This window comes from Danio rerio, chromosome 7 (assembly GCF_052040795.2).
Source record: "Danio rerio strain M-AB ecotype USA chromosome 7, GRCz13ab, whole genome shotgun sequence".
In the NCBI taxonomy this organism is placed as follows: Eukaryota; Metazoa; Chordata; class Actinopteri; order Cypriniformes; family Danionidae; genus Danio; species Danio rerio.
In genome coordinates, this window is record NC_141027.1 from 69,426,795 (window position 1) to 69,445,263 (window position 18,469).

Consider the following 18,469-nt stretch of genomic DNA (forward strand, 5'->3'; position numbering starts at 1 on the left):
TCTCTCTCTCTTTCCCTCTCTCTCCACTCTCACTTTTATGGTTTATCTTGCTACCATTGATATATTGCTTTTAAATTAATTTTACTCTAGCACAACGTCCGAAAGGAATGCTAATGGTTTTTTCAATGTGATGTGGATGACTGGTAAAGGATTTCAATAGCAATCAAGTCATAAAAGGAATAAATTAAAACTAAAAATACATTCAAAAAGAAATTTAGCATATTGATTATCATCTTAGTGTGCCAAATGTATACCAGAAATATGTTCTTTCTCCTAGGACTGAACTAAGTAAAAAAAAAATCCTATGTGGAATGGGGATAGTTCACCCAAAAATGAAAATACTAAGCGTTTACTCACTCTCATGTGGTTTCAAACCTTTATGTATTTCTTTCTTCTGCTAAACTTTAAGATATTTTAAAGAAAGAAGAAAACCTCTAACCGTAGACTTCCTATAAATACTATGGAAGTCAATGGTTACAGGTTCCCAATATTTTTCACAGTAACTTATTTTGTGTTTAAACGAGAAAAAATACATTTAAACAGGTTTGAAACAGGCAAAATGTGAGTGAATAATCATAGAGTTTTAATTTTGGGTGAACTATACCTTTAATTTAGTACAGTGTCTGAACTTTAGTTTTTTATTAGTGCTTACAAACACTAATTATAGTTATGCATGACTTTGATCGTGGTCATCCAATTAATACTTTTCCTGGCAACTTCAGTGCAACAGTGTTTCATCCTTTAGGCATTATGCTTTGACTTCCTTCCCCATGCTGCATGATTTGGGTGGGAGATGTAGGAGGAGAGACTTGGCAAATGCCCCACTGCACTGAGCATCCAGCCAGATAGATTCAGCTCTGCAACTTGCTGCTCAGCACATTGCGAAACAGATGTCTTAAAGGTGCACTCCGTTCTTTTTTTTTTTTTTTTTTGGTTGTTTATTGGTTGTTTGTTTTTTTGCTCACGGAGATTAGTCATACAGTATAAATAGACATATGAATTAAGGTTTTAAAATAATGGTGATAAAATGTTTTCATGTAGCAGGGGTTTGTTCTTCGTACCTCACTTAGTGATGTTTTATAAACAAATTTCGGGAGGAGCACGATCCGTATTTGACGAGGCTAATTCATCACAATCATTCTATTATCCAATCAGCTCAAGACCAAACCGCTACAAATAGTTAAAGACGTCATACCTCCATTTTCTCTTGACTTTAGCATCCCTTCACCACCCCAACTCCACATTATTAAACCTGATACCTATTTAAATCTGAGGGAGGAGTGTTCTGAAGCCGGGCTAGACACTGCGCTCAGACCCTATCTCTCTCTATCCTGATAAGAGGAATACCACGAGTTAGGGTGTCTTCCCGAGCTCAGAGCCCTCTCCCCGGACAGCTTGCCGAATACTTATATTTTATTCAGTCAAATGTCTGTGTGTGAACCCATGAAACCAGTCTACATTACTTTGGCAGATCCTGGGTCTTTTAATCAAGATTAAATTCTTGATTAAAATTCAAACTAAATTTTGTGTGCAATGTTTTTCTGTTGTGTCATGGGTTAAATGCAATGTTTCCTGAAAACTGTGTGCAAGGGTGAACATGGTAGTTTGAGATATGTTTTGTTTTGTTTGGTGGGTATTTCAAAAAAATTCTGACCGATCGGCAGTAAGATGAGTATAAACAAAGTCCCTTTAAGGCAAGCCATTTTACTCCGTGGCCATCTTTAAAACATCTACAGTATACTGAGCTAATATAGTGAATTAACCAAACTCACATCTCTTTTTTCATCAATAATACGATACAACATTGGCAAATGGCCCACAAAATGGGTCTAAGATGATATAAGCCAATTAAAGCTGTTGGAAGACTTTTTTTTGTCTTAAGAGTTCTAAGCAAATCCACACGATAAAGTTTTTTTTTTTATATGAGCGTCATTTAAGGCAGGTTTGGGAATATAAAACAAATTTCAAGCACAATGGTAATGAAATGCTTAACATAAAAGTGAAAAAGAAAATACATGGTTTTAAAAGAACATATTGTTCGACGTTGTTCCATTTAAAAATATTGTGCAAAATTTAGTTAGGGTTGAAGGAAACCCTGATCTCTTGCCTTCGTATCAATTTCATAGTAAATGATACTCAATAACATTCCACACTTATTGTAGGCTGTTTGTGCAGGCTTTACACTTTTATGTGTACTGACGTAAAGTCATTTCTGGGGATCTTCATCAGACACTACACCTCACAGATGCCAAAACTTGAAATACTTGTCCTCACAAGGAAAGCAGGCATAGGAGCCTGATGCTGAAAGATCAGTGTAAATCCATGCCTAAATATGGCCAGGGTCATTCTAGAACAGGCAGAGAAGTGAGTGGATGAAACTCTGGAGGATCCAACTCAGAAGAGTAGAGTTGATGTTGCATCTGCTTTTATAGCCCTTTATAATAAGATAGAGAGATGATGAGTCTGTTAAATCATCTCGCCCTGTGTACAGTAGATTTTCCAGACCAGTTTTGGGAAAGTAATTTTTAAATGAAATATATTATGTTACTTCTTTTTAAAAAGTAACAAAATTTTACTTTTTAAAGACAGTAGTGGTCTACACAACTTTTGCATTACTTTATATTTTATTTAGGCTAGGCTGGCTTGTTTAAAAAAAAAAAAAAATTATGTATATTTATTACATATAGATATTATAATATATATATATATATATATATATATATATATATATATATATATATATATATATATATATATATATATATTTTTTTTTTTTTTTTTTTTTTTTTAATTCATTCATTTTTTGTACAAAAAACAAAACTTTCTGAATCCCATGAAAAATATAAAGTAACATATTGTTTTGCAAATGAAAAAGTAATGTGTTACATCATTAGTTACTCAAACTGCACCAGATTACAACATTGAACTAAGGTCGTACTCAACACTATGTACAGTTGCCTCGAACCGGGCCAAAGCACGCTTGTACCCCCTCCCATCTCCCCCGACGGCCCGCACTCACACTACAATCGGGCCTGGGCACCCTTACGTCATCGATGCTGCGCTGTTCAGTGAGCGTTCTCGCTCAGCACAGAGGAGATTTCTCTAGTTACATAGTTTCAGTCGTTTAATATGCAGTGACATGCAGTCAAATATTTCGCCAAACAGTCCTTAGGGATGCGGTGAAATGCAGTCAGATATTTCGGCGAACAGATCCGCCACTTTTGCCGCTCATAAACAATCATAAAGCTCTCATGCTGCAAGAATGAGGAGGTTTGCTGAAGGTGCGCAGCTGTTGTGCAGTGAGGGGTTTCCTTTTTTAATAAACTCTGGCAGTTTGCGTTCATTGAACAGTAAGAATGATTAATAAATGCATATGAAACAGCCCCTTAAAGTCACGTCTCGCTTTCAGTTTCGGGCTGTTTTGGGCACGTTTTTCACTCACACTACAAGCGTACCGCGCCAAAGCCCAAGTGAACCGCGCTCAGGCCCACTTCTTCCAACCGAGCCAGGGCCAGCCAAGTGAACACTGCCTGAGCCCGATTTAGCGTACTCACACTTCTAAAACGATCCGGGAAACGTGCCTGGGCACGGTTCAGATACCATAGTGTGAGTAGGCCCTAAAACTGTTCAGGTCTAGGGTGCCACTTTTCTAATGCCAGCTTGACATCAGCTCTGGTGTCAATATTGAGAATAAGGCACATGGGCCAAGAGATGAATGAATCGCATCTGCAGCTTAACTGCGTTGAATGATGTGGTAGACCACTATGGTAAGAACAGGCAGTCTGGTGGCATATGGAATCACTTGGAGGCAGAAACTCTAACAGAGCTGACAGGAGATATAAGATACATAATAAATGTGTTGCCGTGTAAGTCCTTATGAGTTTTGTTTGTATTCATTATGACATCCTATCTATATGCACATAACTTTAGCAAACCTGTTTCTATATTGATTAAAGGGTTTCTAGTAAGACACCCCACAAATTGAACCTCCCAAAGCTATCGCTAAAAAACAAACAATAAAAGAGTGTTGGTCTGTTTTAGGTTCTCGCCAAGCAGAGAGAAATTAGACTAAAAGTACTAAGTGTGGCCTTGCACCATTCCTTCGAGCTGAAAAAGATGTACCGCAGTACTAGCACCGCATTTATTTATTGTACCTCTCCCACACAGAAAAAAGTAAATACGTTTTATCCTCATCTCGTCATGCTGAATCAATTCTCAGCAGAGACAGATGGCCGAAGCTCATTACACACCAAATATCTGCATGAAATCTACAGCCTAGATCCAACTCTATTCTTTATGATTTCACACCTGAACCCTCTCACATCCCCATCATCAACAGACTGTCATATCTCACTTGCGTGTCACCATTTCAGCAATTACACAGCATCCTATACCTGTTTCTCTGAGCATATCTGAAAGATGATCAAAGCATACAATTGAATCACTGTACATGACAATTAGCCTGAACAGCACTATACCTAACTATATATATAGAGCAACCAACTCCCATGCGGAAGGTTACCGGTACGAAACCAGCTCGGAGCAGGTTGGGTGGTGTAGGACTGGCGGGCTTAAATGAATACACACACACACACATATATATATATATATATATATATATATATATATATATTGATTGATTCATTCATTTTTCTTTCGACTCTTGCGGCGAGCTGAAACTAGCAAACAACAATTGCGCCGCGCCACATTGCGCCTTGTGTATGATAGGGCCCACTGTATGCATTGGTAGTACATACACTGAGCTGGTTTCCCAGAAGTTGCTGACTGCTGACAAGCAAATATTTGTTGAAAATTAGGCTTATCAGCAAAACAGAGGGCTGCTGTATAAGACTGAATGGCTTTAGATGTAGTAGATGCACATTATCCTGCTTATTACATGGCTTCTTTCCACAAAACGAAACAATTAGACACAAAACATTGATCTGAGCTCACTCACTTTCCTTTGGCTTATTCCCTGCTTTATCAGGAGTCGCCAATTACTCTGGCATATATTTTACATAGAGAATACCCTTTCTGCTGCAACACAGGGTTTATGAGTGTACAACCTCAAGTGCTGGAAAACACACACATACTCTCCTATTCACACTATGGTCAATGTTAGTTCCCCTTCGGGGGGAACTCCAGCACTATAAGTGGATTTGATTGTAAAATCCACGCATTGGGAGGTTCGGTTCAGAAGCTACTCGTCTGAAAGAGTATTGAACGGGCCAATTAAGAATGAATTGGCAGCGCAAGCCTGCGCAGGTGAGCGGCATAAGCAATCAACTGAGTATATAAGCTCACCTGGCGCCAGCAGACGCTATCCTTTTCGCTTCAGAGACTTTCTGATCGAGTCAATGAGGGTTCCTCCTGCTGTGACCAGTGATTCTGAGCGAACGAGAGCATTCTCCTGGTCCAGAGTGTGTACACGCAGCGGCAGACGGTCGAGCTGGGTTTCTCTCTTGCCTGGCGTTCTTTGGGTCCGGTCCTCCAGAGCGGTGCGTATAAAGTTGCAAACTTCACAGAAAGAGCAACACAGTCATGCAGCACGTCCTTTTCAGGACGGCGCTCCAACTGTGCGTTTCTGGATGCGGTGGTTTCCTGTCCTCGGATGATGGGCGCGGGCACTGCGTTACATGTCTGGGGGTCCAGCATGTTAATGCGCTGCTCGCGGGCAGTTCATGTCGTCATTGCGATGCCATGACTGTTGCGCAAGATCGCGGTTAGCCTTTGCAAAAGGGCGAACCACCCCAGTTGTCCCCTGCTCTGCAGCGGGCACTCGGGCAGATCTGAGGGTTTCAGCGAGAGATAATCCGTCGCCCACGGGCCCGCGGACCTCCCGCTCCTCTAAGCGCTCCATCCAAGCTTCGGGCGGGGGAAGCGATCCGTCTAACAGATGGTAGCCCTTACGCCCGATGACACCGGAGACCAGATGTCCACCGCGGCATCGGAGGGTGGGCTTTCATTGTCCGATGATGATCCAGACCCGCTCGCCCCCTTCGGGCTGGTGAGCGCTGTCACTACGGATCCTGAAACGGACATGTTAGCCGTGCTTTCCCGGGCTGCTTCGGCCGTGGGTTGGAGATGGTTTATCCCCCAGCTCCGCGGCCGGACCGACTAGAGGGGCGTTCCCTTCTTCCCGGAGGTGCACAGTAGGCTCACGCGGTCTTGTAAAGCACTTTTTTCTGCTCGTGCTGCGTGTCCCTCCACCCTAACCACTCTTGACGGTGAAACAGCCAGGGGGTATGTGGCGATTCCTCAGGTTGAGTGCGCGATGGCGGTAAATCCGCGCGGCGCCTCTTCTTGGCGGGGTCCGCCTCGTCTCCCATCCAAAGCCTGTAAGTTATCTACCTCCCTCGGAGCTAGAGCTTACATAGCTGCGGGCCAGGCTGCTTCCGCCTTGCATGCGATAGCCACCTACCAGCGCTACCAAGCGCAGGCGCTGGCCGAGCTGCACGAGGGTGGGTCCAACCCAGGCTTACGAGCTTCGCACCGCCGCCGACTTAGCTCTTCGGACTACTGAGTCCGCTGCGTGTGCGTTGGGGAGGACGATGTCCACATTAGTGGTCCAGGAGCGCCACCCCTGGCTGATATGCGCAAAGTCGACAAAGTCCGCTTTCTTGACTTCCCCATATCCCCAGCCAGGTTCGGCGACACTGTCTGTGAATTCACCCAGGAATTCAAGGCGGTGAGAGAGCAGTTGGTGGGTGATGTCTTATCGGCGGTCCGTAGCCCGCTCCGCCCGCCGTGCCATTCATACCTGCTCCTCGCCGAAGGCGCCCGCCTACGAGAGCTGCTCCGCCCCCGCACACGCCTCCGGCGAAGCGAGCGCGTCGGGCACCTCGGAAGCAGGCAGCCCCCCTGCCCAGAACGCCGCTAAGTCCGGCAACGGACCGCGAAGCGCCCCTGGGACAGGCTATCTGGAGAAGAGGGAACTTGCTCTTTCCCCGCTGGAGGGCGGGGCCCCATTTCCAACGGCACTTTTTACTGCCATGAAAACATTATGAAAGGGCACTTTTCACTTCCCCAGATGTGACAGCCCGAAATCTGCCAGTCTGGGACGCTATGCTTTCTAGCTTGCAGATTCGGTGCGTTTCGCCAGTGGCTCACGAGTGCTGGGAGGACGGTCTCCTTTCTCCCACCCCTCGAGCCTCCCCTCCGGAGCTCGGGTTCGGAGTGAGAGCAAATATCTCACCTCCAGCTTTTCCGTGGGACCCGCGAGCTTCCCGGATCAGCACACCCACTCCGCGCTGCCCCACTGCTGGTACGTCAGCGATTGTAGCGATGAGTCCATTAGCGGGAGCTCTGCCTGCCTGGTTAGCACGGGCCAGCTCTTCGCGGTGGCTCATACGCACAATCACACTCGGCTATGCGATTCAGTTCGCGAAACGGTCCCCCAAGTCGCGGGTGTGTATTCACCAGGGTCAGCCCCCTGTCCGCCCCTGTCTTGCGAGAGGAGATTGCTGTCCTCCTGGCGAAGGATGCAATCGAGCCGCTCCCTCCAGCCGAGATGGAAAGCGGGTTTTACAGCCCACACTTCATCGTGCCCAAAAAGAGCGGTGGGTCACGGCCAATCCTAGATCTGAGCGTTTTGAACCGCTGCCTGCACAAGCTGCCGTTCAGAATGCTCACGCAGAAGCGCATCCTCCGGTGCGTTCGTCCTCTGGGTTGGTCTGCAGCATTAGACCTGATGGACGCGTATTTCCATGTCTCCACTCTTCCTCGCCACCGACAGTTTCTGCGGTTTGCGTTTGAAGGTCGAGCTTGGCAATACAAAGCCCTCCCCTTCGGGCTCTCTCTGTCTCCGCGGGTCCTCACCAAGCCCGCGGAGGGTGCCTCAGCGCCCCTTCGGCTCGCGGGCATCTGCATACTCGATTTCTTTACAACTGGCTGATTTTGCCCTCTCTCGGAGCAATTGATTATGCACAGAGACAAAGTGCTCTGGCACTTCCACCTGTGGGGGTTTCAGGTCAACCGAGAAAAGAGCAAACTCGCCCCCGTGCAGAGGATCTCTTCTCTCGGGCTGGAGTTGGACTCGGTCACCATGGCAGCGCGCCTCTCCGGAGAGCGCGCTCAGCTGATGCTGTACTGTCTGAGAGAGCTCGACAGTAAAATAGTGGTCCCACTGAAACTATTTCAGAGGCTCCTGGGGCATATGGCATCCGCAGCCGCTTCATGCCGCTCGGATTATTCTATATGAGACCACTTCAGCACTGGCTGATCACGATCGAGTCCCCAGACGCGCATGGCACGCGCGCGCACACCATGTCTCTGTTACTGCGCTGTGTCGCCGCGCCCTCAGCCCTTGGAGCGACCCCTCGTTCCTACAGGCCTGGGTGTCTCTAGAACAGGCGTCCAGTCTTGTTGTCGTTTCAGCAGACGCTTCCAACACGGGCTGGGGGGCTGTGCGTTGCGGGCATGCGGCTTCGGACCTGTGGAAAGGTACCCAGTTGCAGTGGCATATCGCCTGGAGCTGTTGGCAGTGTTCCTCGCTCTCCACCGTTTTTTTCCGGTGCTGGAGCGGCAACACGTGCTGGTCAGGATGGACAGTACGGCGGCGGTGGTGTATATCAGCCGTATAGGGGGTATGCGCTCTCGCTGCATGTCTCAGCTCGCCCGCCGTCTGCTCCTCTGGAGTCATCCGCGGCTGAAATCGCTGCACGCCATTCATATTCAGGCAAGCTCAACCGTGCAGCCGATGCGCTCTCACGGCAACCTTGCGTCCTGGAGAATGGAGACTCCACCCCGAGTCTGTTCAGCTGATATGGGCGCGATTCGGGGAAGCCCAGATCGATCTGTTGCTTCTCCCGAGATCGCTCATTGCCAGTTGTTCTTTCCCTGACCGAGTGCTCTCGGCACGGATGCACTGGCTTACAGCTGGCCTCGGGGCACGCGCAAATACGCGTTTCCCCCAGTGAGCCTGCTCGCGCAGTTACTGTGCAAGGTCAGGGAGGACGAGGAACAGGTTGCTGGTTGCGCCCCTCTGGCTCAACCGGACCTGGATGTCAGAGCTCTCACTCGCGATAGCCCTCCCCTGGCAGTCCCTTCGAGAGAGCACCTATTCTCTCAGGGACAGGGCACCACCTGGCACCCTCGCCGATCTTTGGAGATTTTAGACGCGAGGAAGACTTAGGTAACCTCCGATTGCGGTGGCTAATACCGTCACTCGGGCTAGAGCCCCCTCCCCGAGCGCGCCTATGCCCTGACGTGGAGTCTATTCACTGAATGGTGTGTCTCTCGCTGAGAAGACCCCCGTAATTTGCCAGATCAGCGTTGTGCTTTCTTTACGCCGAGAGAAGTTGGAGAGCAGGCTGTCGCCCTCCACACTCAAGGTTACGTGGCTGCCATCTCCGCTCTCATAACGCGGTGGCTGGCAGCACCGTGGGAACGCATAACCTCATCATCCGGTTCCTCAGGGGCGTTAAGCGAATTAATCCACCCCGCCCCCTCTCATGCCCTCTTAGGATCTCGCCCTCGCTACACAAGCCGCGTCAGATCCCTTCGATCCTCGACTCAGTATCTTTCTGTCCCTGAAGACAGCTCTGCTGGTCGCGTTGATATCGATTAGAGGGTGGGGGACCCGGAGGCATTTTTCGGTCAGTGACTCGTGCCTGTAATTGGGCTGGCTTCTCTCACGTCCTGAGACCCCGCCCGCGATATGTGCCCAAGGTTCCTACCACTCCGTTTTAATACGAGGTAGTGAGCCTGCAAGCGCTGCCCTCGGAGGAGGCAGACCCAGCCCTTCTTTATTGTCCAGTTCGCGTTTTGCGTATTATCCGGACCGCACTCAGAGTTTAGATCATCTGAGCAGCTCTTCGTCTGTTATAGCGGTCGGCAGCAGGGAAGTGCCGTACCGAAATAAGTTCCCACTAGATTGTGGATGCCTTTCTTTCACTATCACAGCCGAGATGAGCCGCGTCCCCCGAGAGGGGGCGCCCCTCTAACAGGTGCACGCGGCGCCCCTCTAACAGACATCTGTAGAGCTGCGGGCTGGGTGACACCCAACACATTTGCAAGGTTTTACAATCTGCGAGTGGAGCCGGTTTCCTCAAGGGTATTAGGTAACCCTTGGTGATTGAGGAAACAATTCGGTAGGGTGTTGAAACACGCTTGCTGCGCCATTTTCCCTAACACGGAGATACGTGCGCCTTTCTATCTGTCAGTAAAGTTCCCCATCAGGTGAGCCCTGCAGATTCCTCCGTGGCCCCCAGCACTGACTCAGCGGAGGAGTCACTTGCTGGCCCACTACATTGTAGGTCTGCCCGCTGGTCAGCCCGCGTTTTGGGTAAAGGTGCCTGCTATGCGTGATCCCCACTAGGCGATCCCATATGCTTATTCCGCCACGGTTAAGTCCCCCCCCCCCCCTGGGCGGACCCGTGTCTTCCCTCCCCGCTAACCACTTTTTTGCTATGCGTACTCCCCCTTTTTAGGGCTAGTCCATATGTAAATTCTGCCATCTATCCCCCCTTGGGTAACGGATGGCCTCCGCAGCGTCCTCCCTATCGGGATTGCATGCTTCCCAACGTACTGTCGTGTATTCCTAGAATTATCTAGACGCTAGCGACTCCCAAAAAAGATACCTATTCCGTAAAACTTCTTTTGAAGTAGGATAAGTTAGGGCCAAGGGCACGTTGGAGGACCACGCCTCTCGTGATCTGGGTGCGTCACGCTTGCCTGACCGCTCTCTCATGGTGGGTGTTGGTAAGGTGCAGTCATTATGGCGCTTTCAATGGGCTCCCAATGCGTGGATTTTACAATCAAATCCACTTATAGTGCTGGAGTTCCCCCCGAAGGGGAACGTTCGAGGTTACTAAAGTAACCCTTCGTTCCCCGAGGAGGGGAACGGAAGCACTATACTCCGTCGCCATAATGACTGTCCCTTAGCTGTTAAAAGTCTCTTCAGCTTAAAAAGGATAGCGTCTGCTGGCGCCAGGTGAGCTTATATACTCAGTTGATTGCTTATGCCGCTCACCTGCGCAGGCTTGCGCTGCCAATTCATTCTTAATTGGCCCGTTCAATACTCTTTCAGACGAGTAGCTTCTGAACCGAACCTCCCAATGCGTGGATTTTACAATCAAATCCACTTATAGTGCTGGAGTTCCCCTCCTCGGGGAACGAAGGGTTACTTTAGTAACCTCGAACGTTTGTCCATATACCTATATTGCATGTGTACTGGTGGGGAAACCAGAGCACCTAGAAGAAACCCACACAAACACAGAGAGAATAAGCAAGCTCCACACAGGAAGGCCTCCTGGCCCAGCTAGTATTCGAACCAGTGACTTTCTTGCTCTGAGGCATCCAAGCTAACCGCTTAGCCACAGCACCACCCCATTGATTTAAGCTGTAAAATATTATTAAATCTAAATATAGATATTAACCTTTTTACTGGTGATCAAGATAATTCAAAGTAACCAGTTGAGCCTGTGCTATTAGCTTCACTGGTTGTTATTGGATGTGTCATTGGAAAAAAAGAGCAGCAGTAATATAGGCTGTGCAATATGGCTCACAGAGAATTCATTGCTCAAACACAGACTCATTATGATGAACACTGAGAAAAGTGCAGATGCAAATGAATGAATAACATTCAACATTTAACATTCTGCTTAACCTGTAATAATTTAATTTATTTTATTTCTCTTAAGTAAATTTTTTTAAAGTAGTTTATTCATTTAAGCTACTTTATTATTTTTCCACATGTTAAAAATGTAATACCAACAGTTAAGGGTGCTACCTTTATCTGTCTATATATGTTTTTCATTGGACCTTACTATTGCCAGAACAGCTCGCATCTCAAACATATTGTGTACTATGTTTAAACTGATCATTAAAATAAAGATATATGGATAAAAACATAATAATATGCTATTAGACCTCTATAATCTACAAAAAACATCACGTACCCAATAAGGCGTGGACTCTAAAACACCCTTGAATATGTCTGGTTATATCTGGTTAAATCATTCAATATACTATTTCTGAAGTCTGTAAACTTATAGGGTGCATTGTCCTGCTGAAAGTGGACACTTGCACTGGGGAATGCCACTGAAAGGGTGTACCTGATCTGCAACAATACTTGATGTGCCAGATTCATGTTGACAAGAATGGTTTTCCCAGCAAAACAAAACTGCGGATGAAAAGCAAACCGAACAAAGCCATATCGTGTCTAGTCATACCACACAATAAAAAATGGCAATGGATGATTGTACAAAAAGGTTAGGAGAACACAAAGATGTTTAAGTGTCTTATAACTCAAGGCAAGGGATTGAGCACAAACAAACCCCTGTAGGCTGGAAAAAAACACTGAAAGATGTCGCAATGTGTTGAATATCTGTGTATATAGTCCAATTAAGTTTAGTTTCAAAGGTAGAGTCTTTGACTGTAAAAAAAAAATAATTTGTATAATTTGGGCTTAAAGGCTGGGACACACCAAGCCATTAGGCTAGTTTCCCTATGAGAGACAACAATTGAGGTAACATTGTTTTTTTACTCACACATTCGTTCAGTGACTTGTGACTTGCTCCCTATTATGTTTACCATGCTACTTTAAATACTTGCATGTAAGTATGACTTTAAAACAACATAAGCAATATTAATTTGACTTTGAACAATGTTGTACTTCGATAGTCACTGGCTGCTAGGCTACTATGATTTGTGTGATAATAATGGCCCGTTTCCACTAAGTGGTACGGTACGGTTCGGAACGATTTTATGGTCGATTCCACTGTCAAACGGCGTACCGAACCCACACCATACCACTTTTTCAGCACCCTTTCTAAAGAGTACCAAACATGAGAAAGGATACCAAAAGGTGGAGCTACACGTGCAGCTGAACGCTGATTGGTTACAGAGATACGTCACAAGCTCGTGTGGAGCTAGCCAGAATGAAAACAAAGAAACTGGCATATTTTAAATACACAGCAGAGACTGTAATACTTTATGCATATAATAACAAGCCATGGATGACCCGAGCTCAAACAAACCTTGTCGCTGTCTTGATGTACAGACACAAAGCCAAGAAGTACAAAATCTGCTGTGTCCTGTTGTTGTTTTACGGGGCTGTCTAAAAGTGTAAGCGGTTTTTGCTTTCTTCCGAGAGCTCGCGATCGCATCTATATTTGATATAAGAAACTTCTTGAGCTGATGATAATAACATGTGCGTGATTCTTAAAGTGTCTTCGTCATCTGATCCTATCAGAAAGAAAAGGACAAATGCGAGAGTGAACAGCAAACAAAGGAGAAGCCCGACAAAACACAGGAGCAAATTATTTCAGCAACCTGGATCACGAACAAACTGCCATGTTTAACAATTATCATCACCTTTTGGACTATTATGAACTCAGAATGACAGAATGACTCTCTAATCAGATGTTACATGTGCTGGTGAAGATTACAGACACAGATGAGAGGTTTTCACTGACTGGGCTTTATGTTGCTTGTTTTTTAAACCTAAATAAAGACTAAATGTCTGCTGTTTGTAGTTTTTCTGTAATTAGTAACATATCGGTGACTGTAAGGGCCTGAGTGTGTCCATTTATGTTGCATTTATATAATTATTTTATATAATTTCAAACATTACAGTAGGCTATTTCGCACATTGATCTGCAGTTATAATCAAATTATGTTTATAGAAACGTTAGTGATAAACATTTATAAACAAGTATTTATGAGTATAAAGCATCTGTTTTGTGAGAAGTGCTTCTCATATGATCTGTGAACAACCTGTACAGCTTTACTGTAGACATTTATTTGAGCGAGAATGATGTCGACTGAAACTTTCTGTCATACACCATGCCCACCAAAGCCTGATAAAGGTGACCCATAACGTACAATACTCCAGTCAGTGGAAACGGGGCCATAGAACCAACTTTACCTCAAATGAGATGATAGGTTAATGTCAAATGAAGTTGGCCTGATTTAGCATGTAGAAAACAATGCTGTAAAAAGAACCTTATGAAATTAGTTCACATAGTAGAAATAGTCACATACACCTTTTACCGGAAGTTTAACGGTGACTGAAAAACGCAAGCTGTACATATAGCTCTTGTCTTACATAAGTCCATATATTTTCATTTTGTCACCACAAGTAATCAACACAAACACCTCTGTATTTCATGACAGAGTTGTACCAAGCTAGGTTACTAATCTAATGTCTTCACACAATTTCTCGTCTGACCGCATAGGCTTTACACATTCTGTTTTGTTCTGTTTGCAGTGAATCAGTGCAAGACAAGGCTGCCATCTTGTGGATAAACAAATTGCATATGGGAAAACGCTGCACTGCAGGCCACACACACACTGCACACATTTGAGTATAGTATAGTAGTGGCACGTGTTAAGATGTTAGCTACAATACTCTTATTTCTGTACAGCTTATGTGACTGTAATTACTGAAGAACTCAGTTTAGTGTTTTCCAAAGTTTATTTTATACCATGAAGACAGTACAGGTATTAAACAGCGAGAGGTTGAGAGTGTAAGAATAAAACATTGCATAAACACAAACTACCCAACTCAACAATCTAAGGAACGAAACAAATGACTGCACTTCGAATTTGTAATAGCTTAGTTAAAGGGATAGTTCACCCAAAAATTTAAACTGACTCAATATTTACTCACCCTCAAGTGTTTATACTGTAACTTTGATGAGTTCTTTGTTCTGTCAAACACAAAAGAGTATATTTTATAGAAAGCTGAAACTGTAACTATTGACTTCCATAGTAGGAAAAAAATATCAAATATCAGAAGTTTCATTTTCACAAAGTGTCACGTGAGTAGTAAATTCAGTGTTTATGATATAATGACAAAGTATAGTTTCATTCATGTAAACATAGATGGACAAGCAAATTTTTATCACTATGAATAAACGTGTTCCAAATACAAAACTTTCCATTCTGTCATTTTATTTGCTAACTGATTCGCTAGTGTGTTTTCTTCAAAGCTCCCATGTACAAATATATTTTACAAAAAAAGTAGAGTTGAGATTGAATCTAATCATGAGTTGCAATTATGTTAAATTAGAGACAGCTGCAGGATCAACAATGTTCTCTGCTCTTCTTTACATAGATCCATCCAGATAGACGAGAGAAAGGAGGCCAAGACGATCAACCAGAGGTGACAGACTCAGTGGTGTGATCTCCAGCAGGTCAGACTCCCTCCAGCTCACTTTTCAGTTCTTCTCTTCACTTCTACTTAAAATCTGAAGGTGCGAGACGAGTATAAAAGCCAAGAGCTGTGTGAAAGTTTGGGCACATAAAAGTGACAGAACAGATAACTTTATTCTCAACGCTAAAAACAAAACATTTCTAATGTATGTTATCTATTTAATATTTGCATTGTATATCCTAGACAGAAATTGCTAAAACGAATTACTAAAAACACAATTACTCAAACTGAGATGAAGGTGCTTTGCAAAATGTATACATTTATATATGAAAAAATTGAGATGCAAAAGTGTCTTCTGACAAGTTCTTCTAAATTTAGCATTTTTCAGAAAGCACAATGGCAATGGGTAGTGCTGTCACCTCACAGCAAGAAGGTCGCTGGTTTGAGTCCCAGCTGGGCCAGGCAGCATTTCTGTGTGGAGTTTGTATGTTCTCAACTTGTTGTCGTGGGTTTCCTCCGCGTGATCCATCCCCCCCCACAGTCCAAAGACATATGGTATAGGTGAATTGAATAAACTTAGATCTGCAGTGTAAAATATATGCTGGAATAGTTGGCGGTTCATTCCACTGTGGTGACTCCTGATAAATAAAGAGGCTAAGAATGAGCAGTTTTTTCAGTCTCCTATATTTATGTTCAGCTATTTCACTTTATAGACAATAAAAGGAACCTGTGGTTGACCTATGCTGATTTATTAGTAATTATTGATTTATAGTAATTATTAATGTATAAAACTTAATGTGTTGTTCATTGCCTTTAATGTGTTGTGGTTAACTGTACAGATGTAAAACTTAATTCCTGTAGAACCACAGCCCTGCACAGTTTAGTTCCAACCCTAATTAAACACACCTGAGCAAACTAATAGAGTCCTTGAGGCTTGTTTGAAACCTACAGGTAAGTGTGTTGGAGCAGGGTTTAAAACTAAACTGTGCAGGGCTGCGTTCCTCCAGGAATTGAGTTTGACGTCCCTGGCTTATACCATGGTATATGTAAAAATAAAGCAATACTAACAGTGACCAGCAGATGTCAGTGTGAGACTGATGTTTCCAGACCCACACAAAATTCAAACACAGACTGAAGTCAAGCTGTAAGAGCAGTTTTCTTTCCAACAGGTATATTATCTTTGGTGTTTTGAAATTGAGAAAATATATTCTTGTTTCCTCTGTTTGTATGTTTAGATAAAAAGATATCGCAGACGTCACATAGCAAGACTTTCAAACAATAGCCTGGTAAGTTTGTGATTGTTCTGTGTGTGTAGCTGCGTGCGTGGGCATATGTGTGTGTGTACCTCGTATTCCTCATCTTTTGGGGACCAAAAGCCGGTCAGTTTTAAGCTTGTGGGGACATTTTTGATGCCTACAAGGAAATGACTCATAAATCATACAGAATTTAGTATTTTGAAAATGTAAATATGCAGATTGTTTCCAGTCAGGGCTGAGTTCAGGGGTAGGACAGTCTGTACTGTACAGTATAATTAAAAATCGGTATGTCTATGGGATGAGTGAGTGAGAGAGTGAAATATTGATTTATAATATGATATATTGAATAATAATAATAATATGTGGCGATGCAGTGGCGCATTTAAGTTGTGCTGTGTCGCATCACAGCAAGAAGGTTGCTGGTTCGAGCCTCAACTGGGTCAGTTGGTGTTTCTGTGTGGAGGGTGCATGTTCTCCCTGCGCTCGCGTGGGTTCCCTCCGGGTGCTCCGGTTTCCCACAATCCAAAGACATGTGAATTTGGTAAGCCAAATTGTCCGTAGTTTATGAGTGTAAATGAGTGTGTGTGGATATTTCCCAGAGATGGGTTGCAGCTGCAAGGACATCCACCATGTAAAAACATGCTGGATAAGTTGGCGGTTCATTCCGCTGTGGCGACCCTAGATTAATAAAGGGACTAAGCTGAAAAGAAAATGAATGAATGAATAATAATATGGTATATTGGATAATATGATATATTGTTTATATTTTTATTTAATTATTATATGTATATGATTTTTTTTACTACTTTTACTACTACTACTACAGTTTACTGTGTTTTTTATTACATATTGTCACCGACTCGGTCCCAGTCATTCTCCTCGCTGGCCAGCAGAGGTCATCATCACGGGACTATTAACATTACATCATCCCCAGACACTGATTGCAACACACCTGCTACACATTACACTGATCACCCACACACACACATATTAGCAGCCCAAACACTCACTCCAGTGCGAAGTCTTGTTCTGCCTGGCTGACATTTCTGAGCGTACCTTATCCTTGACTGATCTCTTTGTTATAATCTGGACTGTCCCTTGCCTTGCCTTGCCTGCCTCGAACCCTGCATTGTACATTGACTTTGATCCACGCCGCCTGCCTCTGACCCATGCCTGCTATCACGACCCTTGATTGCCAGCCGCCAGCCTATCAACCTTATATTACTGCGTTTGATGTGAGTTTGCACACTAGTGCATACTGTGTGCTTGTCATTAAACTGTGTTTAATAAATATACTGCAAATGGATGTCTCTGTGTCAGACTCCTCGTTACACATATGCATGTTCTTTTATTTTTATTTAAACTTTATAACTGCTTTGGCAATACATTTTTCACATTTGTTATGCCAATAGAGCAATAATTGAATTGAATTGAATTGAGAGAGAGAGAGGCACATTTATTACCTTTTGTCATGCCATTGACTTTATAAGACTTAATCCAGTGAATTAAGCATGTGTGCAAACATGTTCTCTCACTTAAATCAGATTTATTTTCCATTCAGTGAAAAAAAAAAAAAACATTGCAAATTAAACGGAGCATTGACAATGTACACACAAGGTTAAACGCAACCCAGGCTCATTTTGATAATGTACCCCTCTATACATTTCTGGAGAGGGCCAAATACATCCCAGGAGGTACATGTTTTTGTTTTCGCAAATCCACCAGAGACTATTGTCTATGCTTTTTCAGATCTCATATTTTTTTCGCGAGTGCCATTTGCGCCTGCTGTTCTCGCATAAATCCACCAGAGGCCGCTGTCGACTGACTGATTGACTGACCCAGCCTCTTCCTTCCCTAAACCTAACCAAATTGTGTTTTCAAAAGCACCGATTGACCCACCCACCCCCTTCCCTAAACCCAATCGATAGATTTAAATAGCTATACAAAAAAAGAAAACCCCTCGTCAAATTGTTTAGTTTTAAGATATTCTTACCCTGTTATTTACTAGTTTATTTTATTTTTTGGCTTCTTATTTTGTCCTACCTTCTTTCTGGAACCGTTTTTCGCCAGACTCAAACCCTCCCATTGTGGTCAACTCCTCTGTGCGTCTCAA